This window comes from Scyliorhinus canicula, chromosome 13, assembly GCF_902713615.1.
Source record: "Scyliorhinus canicula chromosome 13, sScyCan1.1, whole genome shotgun sequence".
Taxonomy (NCBI): Eukaryota; Metazoa; Chordata; class Chondrichthyes; order Carcharhiniformes; family Scyliorhinidae; genus Scyliorhinus; species Scyliorhinus canicula.
Genome location: NC_052158.1, coordinates 35,061,227 through 35,077,436, shown reverse-complemented (window position 1 = coordinate 35,077,436; position 16,210 = coordinate 35,061,227). Strand labels below are relative to the sequence as shown.

The following is a 16,210-nucleotide window of genomic DNA, read 5'->3' as shown; positions in this document are numbered from 1 at the left end:
CCTGTACATTAGAGGTGAGGTGTGCAGAAGGCAAGTGAGGGCTCCCTTGTCCCTCGCCGAGCCATCACTCACTGTCCAAATGGGCCGGGTGAACTGAGGCGAGAGGCAGAATTATATTGGCGGGGGTGGGGGAACAGGTGGAACATTCCACTCCTCCCCCCCCCCCCCCCCCCCGCCCTCCCCCATGGCCTTGGAGCAGGTAAGTCCAGGATCTTGGACCAGGAGGGTTTCAGTAGGTTAGGGAGGGAGTGGGTAGGAAAGCAAGGGAAGGGGGAAATCAACCTAAGGACAGGCCCCCAAAAGAAAAGCCCCCCCCCCCCCCCCCCCCCCACCCAATTCCTTCCCAACAGTTAAACATTTTGGAGGATAGAAACCGGACTTCCCCTCCTGGCTGACTACCGACGGCACATATTTTATAGTGTAGGCAATTTATTATCAGAGCCAACTGGGATCGTAAAAAGCCTGATAGACACTTAATTATTAATTTTAATATTCAATCTGATACTCCTGCCCCCCCACACCTATGTCCACCCACCCTATTTTATTTATTCCCCACCCCCCCTCGTGGGGAAACAAGAGGGGAGGGTCAGAAATTCTACCATCACATGAGATGTGGTTTGGGGCGGGGGGGCGGGGGGGGGGGGCGTGTAGAGGGGGGTTGTTAATTTCAGGATATGTCGCTCACTCCCTGTCACCACTGTGCATTACTCAGTTACGCTGTGCAAATTAATGGTTCGGTAAGTTGGCACAGTGGTTAGCACTACTGCCTCACAGCTCCAGGGACCCGGGTTCAATTCTGGCCTCGGGTGACTGTGCAAATTTTACACGTTCTCCCCGTGTCTGCGTGGGTTTCCTCCAGGTGCTCCGGTTTCCTCCACAGTCCAAAGATGTGCAGATTGGGTGGATTGGCCATGCTAAATTGCCCCATATTAGCCAAAGATGCGGAGGTTAGGCGAGGTTACAGAGACAGGGCGGGGGAGTGGACCTCGATAGGGTGCTCTTACAGTGGGTCGGTGCAGGCCTGATGGGCTGAATGGCCACCTTCTGCACTGTTGGAAGTTTAAGTTACAGAATCAAAAGGTCTATAAAATATCCCAACAGGCTCTGCACCAAGAGTCAGAGGAGCGACCTGATTTTCCCTTAACCTGCCCAGTGCTGCACTGTTGGGGGAGGGGGTGGGGTGCTGTCTTTCTGTTGAGACATCAAACCGAAGTGCCGTCTACCCTCTCTGATGGGTGGATCTGACAGCCACTACTTCACAGAGAGACTGGCAAACCCTGCCTGATAACCTGACCAATATTTATCCCTCAACCATATAAATGGCTTACAAGGGCAGGTCAGAGGTTAGGAATTCTGTGACTAGAAACTCACCTCCTGTCCACCATCAGGAGTGTGATGGAATACTCCCCACTTGCCTGGATGAGTGCAGCCCTAACAACGCTCAAGAAGCTTGATACCATCCAGGACAAAGCAGCCCGCTTGATTGGCATCCCTTCCACAAACATTCACTCCTTTCACACCGTTACACAGTTGTCAGCCGTGTGTACCATCTACAAGATGCACTGCAGAAACTCACCAAGGCTCCTTAGGCAACACCTTCCAAACCCACGACCGCTACCATCTATAAGGACAAGGGCAGTAGATACATGGGAACCCCACCACTTGGAAGTTCTCCGCTGACTTACCCACCGCTCCTTCACTGTCGCTGGGTCAAATCCTGGAGCTCCCTCCCGATCAGTACAGTGGGTATACCTGCAACTCAGGGCTTGCAGCGGTTCAAGAGGACAGATCGCCACCACCTTCTGGAGGGGCAGTTAGGGATGGACAATCAGGGCGGCATGTAGCACAGTGGTTAGCACTGAGGCGCTGAGGACCCGGGTTCGAATCCCAGCCCTCGGTCACTGTCCGCGTGGAGTTTGCACATTCTCCCTGTGTCTGCGTGTGTTTCACCACCACAACCCAAAGATGTGCAGGTTAGGTGGATTGGCCACGCCAAATTGCCCCTTAATTGGCAAAAAAAAATAATTGGGTACTCTAGGGATGGACAGTAAATGCTGGGCCTATCCAGCGGCACCCACATCCCATGAATAAATTGAAAAAAGATCAAATGTTGCAAAAAATAAATTCTCTCGCCGTTATCACACTGCTGTTTGTGGGAACTTTCTGTGCACAGATGGGTTGCTGTGTCTCCTATGTTACGACGGTGCATCCAGTGTATTTCATTGGCTTCGGTACTTGGGGAGGTGTTGAAGTTGAGAAAAATGCTGTGTAAACGTGGGTCATTTTTCCTTTTTCCAACCGTACCCAGCTGTTTGACTGGGAATCCTACTTCATCTTAACTGTCGGTGTAATTCGACACACACCTTTACCGCCACCTGCCCTGGCTTCTGTACTTACTTTGCCGATAGGCTATCCACGAGATCACGCTGGCAGCGATTACTCCCACCGCCAAGACCTCCCACACGTGATTGGACCAGCTGGAGACTCCAGAGGGATACAATCGCCCTGTAAAAACATGAAGATTGACACTATCCAGCTGATAATAGACGTCACGTGACTCGCAGAACCTGAGCTCACACACACAAAATACCGAGATTACCGGGTCAGTAATCCAGAGGCTCCCTAAGCTAACTCTCTGGGGGACGGGTTCACTGGGCTAAACCGCTGGCTTGCAATGCAGAACAAGGCCAGCAGCGCAGGTTCAATTCCCGAACAGGCGCCGGAATGTGGCGACGAGGGGCTTTCCACGGTAACTTCATTGAAGCCCACTTGTGACAATAAGCCATTATTATTATTAAATCCTATCACGGCAGCTGGTGCAATTTAAATTCAACAAATAAATCTGGAATTATAAAGCCGGTCTCAGTAATTTAGCATCGATTGTTGTCAAAAACCCAGTTGGGAAATCTGCTGCCCTTATCCCTGTCTGGCCTACATGTAACTCCAGACCCACAGAAATGTGCTTGACTCTGGACTACCCCTCTCTCAAACGGCTGAGTGAGACACTATGTTCAAGGGCAATTAGGGATGGGCAACAAGTGCCAGACCAGTCAGCAACGCCCCACATTCCAATGAAAGAAAAAATATAAATATATAAATATTATATATATATATATATATTTAACAAGCTGTGTTCTCAGAGGGGAGGCCGGGACGTAATGGTATTGTAACTGGACCAGTAATCCAGAGAACCCGGGTAATGCTCCAGGGACCCACATTCAAATCCTTCCACGATAGATGGCAGAAGTCGAATTCAATACAAAACTGGAATTAAAAGTCTAATGATGACCAAGAAACCATTGTCGATTGTTGTAACAACCCATCTGGTTCACTAATGTCCTTCAGGGAAGGAAATCTGCCATCCTCACCTAGTCTGCCTACATGGGACTCTAGACCCACACAGCGATGCGGTTGGTTCTTAATTGCCCCTCTGAAATGGCCGAGTAAGCAGCTCGGTTGAAGGGAGTTAAGGGTGAGCGAGAAATGCTGTGGCCCAGCCAGTGACACCCAGATCGCGTGCAAGAATTAAGGACATGGACTTGATTGGAAAACTGGTTGCCCATTGGGATAGGATGGTTTGGGGTTCAGCTCTACGCTGACGTGACCTATGTGAAGTGGGGGGTGGGGGAAGTGAGCTGCCTTCCTGAATTGAGGGGGTAGGGGTAGTGAGAGTGTGTCACTGACGCCATCTGAAGGCATGCACACTGACACTGCCCAGTCCAGATGCCAACCATGGCCCTGTAGGTAGCAGCGCCGTTCGGTGGGGTTACTGAGTTACAGGGATATGGGGATATACCCCTAGGTGTCTACAAAGGAGTGGGGTTACAGGAATAGCGTGGGCTTAAGTGGGGTGCTCTTTCCAAGGGCCATTTCAGACTCAATGGGCTGAATGGCCTCCTTCTGCACTATAAATTCTTTGATTCTATGAATATCCGAAGGCTGTGGGTTTGAGTTCCATTCGAGGGCCTGGAGCACAATGGCCCGGGTAACATTCCCAGACCCGTACCGAGGGAGTGCAAACCATCAGAGGTACCATCTTCTGGGAGTGGCATTAATCAGAGGTCCCATCAGCCCTCGCAAGCATGAACCTTAAACATCCCCGTTCTCTTTCTAAGAACATCACAAAACAGATGATATATAAAACAGATATATTAGTATGGATAGGTTTGGCTATCCAACTAGGAGAGTTGGCATCAACTCATTTGCAGCTTGCCAAACGGTAGCTAGCGGACTGCCAAAAGCATCACTGCTGGGGTCTCAATTATTTATGGGTTAAATTTCCTGGTTGCTTGTCTTGGTAAAAACACAGTTCTATTTAAAACACAGATCTATTACATACCTTCCAGGTGTTACAGATGCTGACACTATTTTCTGCTCTGAACATTGAAAATCCTGAAATTTGAAATTCAACTATGAACTAAAGGGTTAATGAATTGGATGAAGGGACTGACTGAATTGTAGCCAGATCTGCTGATGATACAAAGACAGTTAAGAAAGCAAATTGTGAGGATACAATATCTGCAAAGCGATGTAGACAGATAAAATGAGTGAGCAAAGATTTGGCATGTGAAGTGAAGTATAATAAGTAATGTTTCAAACTGCCTCCTTTGGTTCAAGATGAAATTAAGCAGTTTGACAAGGAGGAATATGGCCAAAGGTAACAAGTGTGTGTGATCTGGCTGTCATGCGGAGAGGAGCCCAGGTTAAACATTATTGAAGATAAGGAGCAACTTTCAACTCAATCACTCACAAAGGACAGTTGTTCCTTTGAAAGCGCAGGAGTCTCAGTCAGAGTGAGAGACCTGGAGAGGTGAAGACCCACCAGAGGTACAGCACTACCAGGCAGAGGAAAAGGACTGGCTTGGGGTTAATCGCCAAGCGGACGGTGAGTGAGGGCGAGTTTTCCATCAGAAGAAACGAGGATTGGGAAGAAAATCACCAGAGAGTACCTTGCTACTGGAAGTCCATTAGATTATTCGCAATGGGAGTCGAGTGAAGGGACTTTTGTTTTGTAGCCATCTGGGATGGCCACTTCCAGCATATAAAATGGACACTCGCAGAGCATACAGGGAAAAATGGACAATGCAAAGTAGCAAGCAAGCACAGAGCCTGAATGTGCATTTAGAAGACAGACTGCAAACAGAACTGAAACTCTTTGGGGTTTCTCGTTGGGGCCTCACGGTAGCATGGTGGTTAGCATCAATGCTTCACAGCTCCAGTGGTCCCAGGTTCGATTCCCGGCTGGGTCACTGTCTGTGTGGAGTCTGCACGTCCTCCCCGTTTGTGCGTGGGTTTCCTCCGGGTGCTCCGGTTTCCTCCCACAGTCCAAAGATGTGCGGGTTAGGTGGATTGGCCATGATAAATTGCCCGTAGTGTAAGGTTAATGGGGGGATTGTTGGGTTACCGGGTATACGGGTTACGTGGGTTAAAGTAGGGTGATCATTGCTCAGCACAACATCGAGGGCCGAAGGGCCTGTTCTGTGCTGTACTATGTTCTTAGCCGATTTGCACATTGATGGCCCATCTCCAATGAACAAAAGACTAGTGCTCAGGTAGCCGATACCGTCCCAGACATTCTGGCGCCACTACCTCAGCAAGAAGATACACACAAAGCAAGGCCAACGGCCACTTAGGACACGCCCAGCCATCAAGGCACCCGTCCCTTTATTGGCTCAGATCAATGGCGGTGATCGAGAAGCTGCCCAATTGATTGGGACCAAGTTTAAGGCCCACCTAAAAGCGCGCAAAGTCCCCCCGAGTATAAGAAGGAACCCCCGCCATGTGTTCACTCTCTTGGAATCGGCTTTCAACTGGAGAGACCCCTCCACCTGCACCACCAGAAGCAAGTTCAAGCTCAATGCTCGCTACCAGACGGACGACCATAGCTATACTCCTGCTACTTCTTTGAACCCAACAGAACTCACATCCAAACAACGGCCATTGTTCCTTTGACTTAAGTGGGCACCCAAAGTTAAGTATAGGTGTTAGTGATAGACGTAGTTTAGTCTGTAGTGTTATTGTACATGAGTAAATCATACTGTGTGTAAATAAAGTAGTATTGACTTTGAACTAACTAACTGGTGTATTGGCTCTTTGATCAGTGTTCGGTTGAACCTTGTGGCGGTATCAAGAGATACCTGGCGACTCTGAAAGCACATTCATAATTAAGATTAAGAAAGGTGCCCTTATTAATCGCCATATTTATAGCCATTAAAAGAGAGCAACAGTTTAAAAGGACATTGGAAGATTCACCGTGGCGAGGACAAGAGAACAGATCTTAGAACCAGAAGGAGCGTTGGACTTTCCATACAAGACTACGTTTCAATGAGAGTATGGTGTAATGTATGAACAAACCATGGGGTTATTGGCTATGTTAAGAAGTTACTGAGAAATCATTTTTTTCGTAATTAGTATATTTGTTGCCTAATAAGTACCGTTTAGTGTATATTGATTTTAGTGTGCAAGTTACAGAAAAGGCTTAAAATGCAAACATCTCATCATGTTATCTTGAATGTTGTCCAGTGAGGAACTCATATCTCTTTATACAGATTATTGGTCTGTCTGGGGATTGTAGTATTGAGGATGTCCACTCTGCCAGGAAGAATAATAATAATAATATTATTTAAATGAAGACTGTAGTATGCTGGGGCACAGAGGGATCCGGACGTCCTGGTACATGAATCACAAAACGTTAGCATGTATGTACAGCAATTCGTTAGGAAGGCAAATGGAATGATGGCCTTCATTGAAAAGTGTGATGGGATAATAAAAGTCAGTAGGTCTTGCTGCAACCACACAGGGCATTGGCGAGACAGCACCTTGTGATGAACCAAGGTAGACTTTCATCCGTCTACATCGCTAGTTATTCCTAGAACAGGTCTGTCGCCAGAGTCTTCGAGATTGAGGGGGCGCCACTCAACATCAAGCATGGCTGGCTAGGAGCCCCTCACTCCCTTGCCGCCAACCATTGGCATGTCTGGAAGGATGGTTGCAGGTTGACACACTCAACCTGTTTGACCGCGTTATGAACCTTCCTTTAGCCATTGGGTCCTCGAGGTGGGACTACCCGGAGCTTCCAGCTCAGAGAGGCAGGACGCTATCCCACTGCACCACAAGACCGCCCAAGGACCACTTTGGTCTTTGTAATTAAGGAAATTGATACTTTCAAGGATGATCCCTGGGATGAATGGTTTGCCTGACAAGGGAAGGGTGGACCTGTACTCATTAGAGTTTAAAAGAATGAGAAGTGATCTTATCAAGACATGTAGGATGCTGAGAGGCTGTTACCCCTAAATGGGGTGGTGGGTGGAGAATTTAGAACTAAGGGAGGGCAGGATTACAAATAAGGGATCTCCCATTCAAGGCAGAGATGAGGAGGAATTTCTTCTCTCATGGGGGGGGGGGGTGTTAATATTTGGAATTCTCTCCCCAGAGAGAGGCTGCCAAGTCACTGAATAAATTCAAGGCTGAGTTCCATAGATTTTCCATTGACAAAAGGGGAAATCAAAGCTTATGGGGTGACCGTCAGAATCATAGAATCCCTATGGTGCAGAAGGAGGTCATTTGGCCCATCGGGTCTGCACCAACCCGCCGAAAGAGCATCCTACCTCGGCCCACTCCCCCGCAGCAACTCCATCTAACGTTTGGGACACCAAGGGCAATTTTAGCGTGGTCAAACTTGCCCATCTTGCACAACTTTGGACTGTGGGAGGAAACCAGAGCACCCGGAGGAAACCCACAGAGACACGGGGGGAACGTATAAACTCCACACAGTCACCCGAGGCCGGAATCGAACCCGGGTCCCAGGTGGTGCGAGGCAGCAGTGCTAACCATCATGCCGCTCATTGTGCCACGGTGCCCGCCCGTGACCAAAAGGGAGTTGAGGCCACAATCAGGGCAGCCGATGCTGAATTTACTGAATGGGATAGCAGGCTGGAGGGACCGAATGGCCTCCACCAGCTTCTATTTCTTCCGGTCTTAACAGGTCTTTACAAAAACCGTGCCAGCCGCAGCCGAAGATTGTTTTATTTTTGAAAAAGCTTTTGAGGCAGTCCTGTTATCCCCATATGCTCCCAGCACAAGTCAATGTTGGCTGGGACAGCTTGCAGTCAATTACACTCATGCACGATGCAGTCAATTACATTGTATCCCAGACTGTGCTACCGTGAGAGAGGTAGAGAGCTAATGTGAGAGAGGTAGAGAGCTACCGTGAGAGAGGTAGAGAGCTAATGTGTTTTCCTGTTATTGATGAAATGGCCGAGGCTGTGTGGAGCATGTCAGTTTCTCAGTCTCGCTGTGTCTGTCTGCCTGCCCCACTCTCACTATCGCTCCGAGGTCGCTGTTACTGGTTGCATGTCAACAGCAACATCCCCTCAAACAATACACACACACGTTGGGGTTGAAGCTAAGGGAAACCTTACCCGAAGGCGGGCGAAAGAATCCCCACGGCGCTCATGCTGAACAAGCTCTTGAACATGTATACTTCTCAACAAACTTCCTGATCCGGACAAACGCAACATCGTGCAAACCAATCACAATAAAAACAGCCCCGACGCGTAACCAGTTACCAGGCAGTAAGATCCACAGATTGTGTCTGTATCATTTGCTGTGCCTCTGGATTCTTTACCCATCACTCCCCAAGTAGTTGTCTCAAACCTCTCTGTGTTTACCTCGAGCGATTGCTTTTCAAAACAACAATAATAATCTTTATTAGTGTCACAAGTAGCTTACATTATGGGCACACGGTAGCATAGTGGTTAGCACAATTGCTTCACAGCTCCAGAGTCCCAGGATCGACTCCCGGCTTGGGTCACTGTCTGTGCGGAGTCTGCACGTTCTCCCCGAGTGTGCGTGGATTTCCTACGGGTGCTCCAGTTTCCTCCCACAGTCCAAAGATGTGCAGGTTAGGTGGATTGGCCATGATAAATTGCCCCTCGTGTCCAAAATTGCCCTTCGTGTTAGGTGGAGTTACTGGGTTATGGGGATAGGGTGGAAGTGTGGGCTTGGGTAGGGTGCTCTTTCCAAGAGCCGGTGCAGACTCGAGGGGCTGAATGGCCTCCTTCTGCACTGTATATTCTATGATTAACACTGCAGGGAAGTTACTGTGAAAAGCCCCTAGTGGTCACATTCCGGCGCCTGTTCGAGTACACAGAGGGAGAATTGAGAATGTCCAATTCACCTAGCAACCCGTCTTTCGGGACTTCATAGAGCACCATATATTGCCCATCCCTAATTGCCCCCCAGCGGTAGGCGAGCCGCCCTCCTGGAAATGCTGCGGTTCCTGTATGAGTCAGGTAAATATGTGAGGGAGAAAGTAACCGGACATGTGAGATTGGAGTAGGATTGGGAGGAGGTGTGGACTGTAGGGCCGAATGGCCTGTTTATGTATAGATACAATGTGTTGTGGAGAGGGCGGGGGGGGGGGGGGGGGGGGGGGGGGCTCCTTTCTTCACTCACTCTCCTTCCCAAAACTTAACGGTGTTTTTTTATTCTGATTTCCCCCAAGTGGTGGCACTTTTCCCCCAACCCTTACATTTGAATTGTTCCAGCACCTCTATGGTGTCAGTGGTGGGCACACTGCACACTGTAGGAGGGGGGGGGGGGGGGGAGGCACAGGAGGCCCTTCTGGGTTCTGAGTACGGCCCTTGAAACATTTTGTTAACCATTGCCCACGGGCAGAATTGTGAGGGCAGGTAAAGCGAGTGTGCGTGAAGTGAGGGTGCATGAAGCGAGGGTGCGTGAAGCGAGGGTGCGTGAAGCGAGGGTGCGTGAAGCGAGGGTGTGAAGCGAGGGTGTGTGTTAAGTGAGGGTGTGTGAAGCGAGGGTGCGTGAATTGCGGGTGCGTGAAGTGAGGGTGTGTGAAGTGAGGGTGTGTGAAGCGAGGGTGCGTGAAGTGAGGGTGCGTGAAGTGAGGGTGTGTGAAGTGAGGGTGTGTGAAGTGAGGGTGTGTGAAGTGAGAGTGTGTGGTGAGGGTGTGTGAAACGAGGGTGTGTGACACGAGGGTGTGTGAAACGAGGGTGTGTGTTAAGTGAGGGTGTGTGAAGCGAGGGTGCGTGAAGTGAGGGTGTGTGAAGCAAGGGTGCGTGAAGTGAGGGTGTGTGAAGTGAGGTTATGTGGTGAGGGTGCGTGAAGTGAGGGTGTGTGAAGCGAGGGTGTGTGTGAAGTGAGGGTGTGTGAAGTGAGGGTGTGTGAAGTGAGGGTGTGTGAAGTGAGGGTGCGTGAAGTGAGGGTGCGTGAAACGAGGGTGTGTGAAACGAGGGTGTGTGAAACGAGGGTGTGTGTTAAGTGAGGGTGTGTGAAGCGAGGGTGCATGAAGTGAGGGTGTGTGAAACGAGGGTATGTGAAGTGAGGTTATGTGGTGAGGGTGCGTGAAGTGAGGGTGTGTGAAGTGAGGTTATGTGGTGAGGGTGCGTGAAGTGAGGGTGTGTGAAGTGAGGGTGCGTAAAGTGAGGGTGTGTGAAGTGAGGGTGCGTGAAGTGAGGGTGTGTTAAGTGAGGGTGTGTGAAGTGAGGGTGTGTGAAGTGAGGGTGTGTGTGAAGTGAGGGTGTGTGAAGTGAGGGTGTGTGAAGCGAGGGTGTGTGAAGCGAGTGTACGTGAAGTGAGGGTACGTGAAGTGAGGGTACGTGAAGTGAGGGTATGTGAAGCGAGGGTGTGTGAAACGAGGGTTGTGTTAAGTGAGGGTGAGTGAAGTGAGGGTGTGTTAAGTGAGGGTGTGTGAAGTGAGGGTGTGTGAAGCAAGGGTGTGTGAAGCGAGGGTACGTGAAGTGAGGGTGTGTGAAGCGAGGGTGTGTGAAGTGAGGGTGTGTGTGAAGCGAGGGTGTGTGAAACGAGGGTGTGTGAAGTGAGGGTGTGTGAAGCGAGGGTGTGTGAAGTGAGGGTGTGTGAAGCGAGGGTGTGTGAAGTGAGAGTGTGTGAAGTGAGGGTGCGTGAAGTGAGGGTGTGTGAAGTGAGGGTACGTGAAGCGAGGGTGTGTGAACCGAGGGTGTGTGAAGTGAGGGTGTGTGAAGCGAGGGTGTGTGAAGTGAGGGTGTGTGAAGCGAAGGTGTGTGAAGTGAGGATGTGTGAAGCGAGGGTGTGTGAAGTGAGGGTGTGTGGTGAGGGTGCGTGAAGTGAGGGTGTGTGAAGTGAGGGTACGTGAAGCGAGGGTGTGTGAAGTGAGGGTGTGTGAAGTCAGGGTGTGTGAAGTGAGGGTATGTGAAGCGAGGGTACGTGGAGCGAGGGTGTGTGAAGTGAGGGTGTGTGAAGTGAGGGTGTGTGAAGTGAGGGTGTGTGAAGTGAGGGTGTGTGAAGTGAGGATGTGCATGAAGTGAGGGTGTGTGTGAAGTGAGGGTGTGTGAAGTGAGGGTGTGTGAAGTAAGGGTGTGTGTGAAGTGAGGGTGTGTGTGAAGTGAGGGTACGTGAAGTGAGGGTGCATGAAGCGAGGGTGCGTGAAGCGAGGGTGTGTGAAGTGAGGGTGTGTGAAGTGAGGGTGTGTGAAGTGAGGGTGTGTGAAGTGAGGGTGCGTGAAGTGAGGGTGCGTGAAACGAGGGTGTGTGAAACGAGGGTGTGTGAAACGAGGGTGTGTGTTAAGTGAGGGTGTGTGAAGCGAGGGTGCATGAAGTGAGGGTGTGTGAAACGAGGGTATGTGAAGTGAGGTTATGTGGTGAGGGTGCGTGACGTGAGGGTGTGTGAAGTGAGGGTGCGTAAAGTGAGGGTGTGTGAAGTGAGGTTATGTGGTGAGGGTGCGTGAAGTGAGGGTGTGTGAAGTGAGGGTGCGTGAAGTGAGGGTGTGTGAAGTGAGGGTGCGTAAAGTGAGGGTGTGTGAAGTGAGGGTGCGTGAAGTGAGGGTGTGTTAAGTGAGGGTGTGTGAAGTGAGGGTGTGTGAAGTGAGGGTGTGTGTGAAGTGAGGGTGTGTGAAGTGAGGGTGTGTGAAGTGAGGGTGTGTGAAGTGAGGGTGTGTGAAGCGAGGGTGTGTGAAGCGAGTGTACATGGTGAGGGTACGTGAAGTGAGGGTACGTGAAGTGAGGGTATGTGAAGCGAGGGTGTGTGAAACGAGGGTTGTGTTAAGTGAGGGTGAGTGAAGTGAGGGTGTGTTAAGTGAGGGTGTGTGAAGTGAGGGTGTGTGAAGCAAGGGTGTGTGAAGCGAGGGTACGTGAAGTGAGGGTGTGTGAAGCGAGGGTGTGTGAAGTGAGGGTGTGTGTGAAGCGAGGGTGTGTGAAACGAGGGTGTGTGAAGTGAGGGTGTGTGAAGCGAGGGTGTGTGAAGTGAGGGTGTGTGAAGTGAGGGTGTGTGAAGTGAGAGTGTGTGAAGTGAGGGTGCGTGAAGTGAGGGTGTGTGAAGTGAGGGTACGTGAAGCGAGGGTGTGTGAACCGAGGGTGTGTGAAGTGAGGGTGTGTGAAGCGAGGGTGTGTGAAGTGAGGGTGTGTGAAGCGAAGGTGTGTGAAGTGAGGGTGTGTGAAGCGAGGGTGTGTGAAGTGAGGGTGTGTAGTGAGGGTGCGTGAAGTGAGGGTGTGTGAAGTGAGGGTACGTGAAGCGAGGGTGTGTGAAGTGAGGGTGTGTGAAGTCAGGGTGTGTGAAGTGAGGGTATGTGAAGCGAGGGTACGTGGAGCGAGGGTGTGTGAAGTGAGGGTGTGTGAAGTGAGGGTGTGTGAAGTGAGGGTGTGTAAAGTGAGGATGTGTGTGAAGTGAGGATGTGTGTGAAGTGAGGGTGTGTGTGAAGTGAGGGTGTGTGAAGTGAGGGTGTGTGTGAAGTGAGGGTGTGTGTGAAGTGAGGGTACGTGAAGTGAGGGTGCATGAAGCGAGGGTGCGTGAAGCGAGGGTGCGTGAAGCGAGGGTGCGTGAAGCGAGGGTGTGAAGCGAGGGTGTGTGTTAAGTGAGGGTGTGTGAAGCGAGGGTGCGTGAAGTGCGGGTGCGTGAAGTGAGGGTGTATGAAGTGAGGGTGTGTGAAGTGAGGGTGTGTGAAACGAGGGTGTGTGACACGAGGGTGTGTGAAACGAGGGTGTGTGTTAAGTGAGGGTGTGTGAAGCGAGGGTGCGTGAAGTGAGGGTGTGTGAACAGAGGGTGCGTGAAGTGAGGGTGCGTGAAGTGAGGGTGTGTGAAGCGAGGGTGCGTGAAGTGAGGGTGTGTGAAGTGAGGTTATGTGGTGAGGGTGCGTGAAGTGAGGGTGTGTGAAGCGAGGGTGTGTGTGAAGTGAGGGTGCGTGAAGTGAGGGTGCGTGAAACGAGGGTGTGTGAAACGAGGGTGTGTGAAACGAGGGTGTGTGTTAAGTGAGGGTGTGTGAAGCGAGGGTGCATGAAGTGAGGGTGTGTGAAACGAGGGTATGTGAAGTGAGGTTATGTGGTGAGGGTGCGTGAAGTGAGGGTGTGTGAAGTGAGGTTATGTGGTGAGGGTGCATGAAGTGAGGGTGTGTGAAGCGAGTGTACGTGAAGTGAGGGTACGTGAAGTGAGGGTACGTGAAGTGAGGGTATGTGAAGCGAGGGTGTGTGAAACGAGGGTGTGTGTTAAGTGAGGGTGAGTGAAGTGAGGGTGTGTTAAGTGAGGGTGTGTGAAGTGAGGGTGTGTGAAGCAAGGGTGTGTGAAGCGAGGGTACGTGAAGTGAGGGTGTGTGAAGCGAGGGTGTGTGAAGTGAGGGTGTGTGTGAAGCGAGGGTGTGTGAAACGAGGGTGTGTGAAGCGAAGGTGTGTGAAGTGAGGGTGTGTGAAGCGAGGGTGTGTGAAGTGAGGGTGTGTGAAGCGAGGGTGTGTGAAGTGAGAGTGTGTGAAGTGAGGGTGCGTGAAGTGAGGGTGTGTGAAGTGAGGGTACGTGAACCGAGGGTGTGTGAAGTGAGGGTGTGTGAAGTGAGGGTGTGTGAAGCGAGGGTGTGTGAAGTGAGGGTGTGTGGTGAGGGTGCGTGAAGTGAGGGTGTGTGAAGTGAGGGTACGTGAAGCGAGGGTGTGTGAACCGAGGGTGTGTGAAGTCAGGGTGTGTGAAGTGAGGGTATGTGAAGCGAGGGTACGTGGAGCGAGGGTGTGTGAAGTGAGGGTGTGTGAAGTGAGGGTGTGTGAAGTGAGGGTGTGTGAAGTGAGGATGTGTGTGAAGTGAGGGTGTGTGTGAAGTGAGGGTGTGTGAAGTGAGGGTGTGTGAAGAGAGGGTGTGTGTGAAGTGAGGGTGTGTGTGAAGTGAGGGTACGTGAAGTGAGGGTGTGTGAAGCGAGGGTACGTGAAGTGAGGGTGTGTGAAGCGAGGGTGTGTGAAGCGAGGGTGTGTGAAACGAGGGTGTGTGTTAAGTGAGGGTGTGTGAAACAAGGGTGTGTGTGAAGCGAGGGTGTGTGAAGTGAGGGTGTGTTAAGTGAGGGTGTGTGTGAAGTGAGGGTATGTGAAGCGAGGGTGTATGAAGTGAGGGTGTGTGAAGTGAGGGTGTTTGAAGTGAGGGTGTGTGAAGTGAGGGTGTGTGAAGTGAGGGTGTGTGAAGCGAGTGTACCGGAAGTGAGGGTATGTGAAGCGAGGGTGTGTGAAACGAGGGTGTGTGTTAAGTGAGGGTGTGTGTGAAGTGAGGGTACGTGAAGCGAGGGTGTGTGAAGTGAGGGTGTGTGAAGCGAGGGTGTGTGAAGCGAGGGTGTGTAAAACGAGGGTGTGTGTTAAGTGAGGGTGTGTGTTAAGTGAGGGTGTGTGTGAAGTGAGGGTGTGTGTGAAGTGAGGGTGTGTGAAGTGAGGGTGTGTGTGAAGTGAGGGTGTGTGAAGTGAGGGTGTGTGTGAAGTGAGGGTGTGTGAAGTGAGGGTGTGTGTGAAGTGAGGGTGTGTGAAGTGAGGGTGTGTGAAGCGGGGGCGCGTGAATCGAGGGTGCGTGATGATCGCGCACGGCATTGACTGACAGCCGTTTGCTTCCTCTGCATCCAACAAGTAACATTTCTTTTTTTTAACCATTTGAAGTATATGAAGTTCTAACAAAGAACAATGCAGCACAGGAACAGGCCCTTCAGCCCTCCAACCCTGTACCGACCATGGTATCTTCCTAAACTAAAACCATCTGCACTTACCGAGTCCGCATCCTTCCCTTCCCATCCTATTCATATATTTGTCTAGATGCCCCTTAATTACCACTATCGTACCAGCTTCCACCACCTCCCCAGGCAGTGCGTTCCATATATATACCACCCTCTGTGTAAACAACTTGCCTCGTACATCTGTTTTAAATTTTTCCCCACAAACTTTAAACCTATGTCCTCTAGTACTTGACTCTCCCACCCTAGGAAAGAGCATCTGACTATGCATTCTGTTCATGCCACTTATAATCTTGTAGACCTGTATCAGGTCGCCTCTCAACCTCCGTTGTTCCAGTGAGGACAGACCCAGTTTATCTGACCTCTCCTCATAGCTAATGCCCTCCAGACCAGGCAACATCTTTGTCAACTGCTTCTGTTCCCTACATAAAGCATCCACATCCTTCAGGTAGTGTGGCGACCAGAATTGTACACAATATTCCAAAAGAGGCCTAACTAAGGTCCTGTACAGTTGCAACATGACTTGCCAATTTTTATATTCAATGCCCCGACCGATGATAGTCAGCATGCTGTATGCCTTCTTGACCACCTTATCCACATGCTTTGCCACTTTCTGTGATCGGTGGACATACACGCCTAGATCTCTTTCCCTGTCAGTACTTGCAAGAATTCTACCATTTATTGTGTAATCCCTACATGCATTGGACCTTCCAAAGTGCATTACCTCACACTTATCCGGATTAAACTCCATCTGCCAATTCTCTGCCCAAGACTCCAACCAGTTTATATTCTGTTGTATCCTCTGACAATCCTCTTCACTATCCACAACTCCAACAATTTTTGTGTTGCCTGCGAACTTTCTAATCAGACCAGCTACATTTTCTTCCAAATCATTTATATACACCATGCTAAACAAAGGCCCCAGAACTGATCCTTGTGAAATGCCGCCAGTCAACCCTCCATTCAGAAACCACCCTTCTACTGCTACCCTCTGTCTCTGTGCCCAAGCCAGTTCTGATCCAACTTGCCAGCTCTCCTCTGATCCCATGTGACTTCAGCTTTTGAACCAGTCTACCATGAGACATCTTGTCAAAGGCTTTACTGAAGTCCATGTATACAACATCTACTGCCTTTCCCTCACCTATCGTCTTTGTCACTTCCTCGAAAAACTCAATTAAATTAGTGAGGCACGACCTCCCCTTCACAAAACCATGCTGTCCATCACTAATAAGTCCATTTGTTTCCAAATGTGAG

At 50.4% G+C, this 16,210-nt stretch overlaps 2 protein-coding genes across 2 annotated transcripts in view; one reads left to right on the top strand and one right to left on the bottom strand.

Moving 5' to 3' along the window:
• Positions 1-8,504, bottom strand: part of LOC119975889 (butyrophilin subfamily 1 member A1-like) — a 29,017-nt gene extending 20,513 nt beyond the window's left edge. The window contains exons 1-2 of the mRNA XM_038815807.1: positions 8,421-8,504; positions 2,398-2,505 (exon numbers count right to left, since the gene is read on the bottom strand). The gene's annotated coding sequence lies outside the window, so the exon portion shown is untranslated. The remainder of the gene's footprint in view (positions 1-2,397; positions 2,506-8,420) is intronic.
• The window catches only part of LOC119975554, a 76,061-nt gene that overhangs the window by 44,910 nt on the left and 14,941 nt on the right, over positions 1-16,210 (top strand). The gene's annotated exons all lie outside the window — the stretch shown is intronic.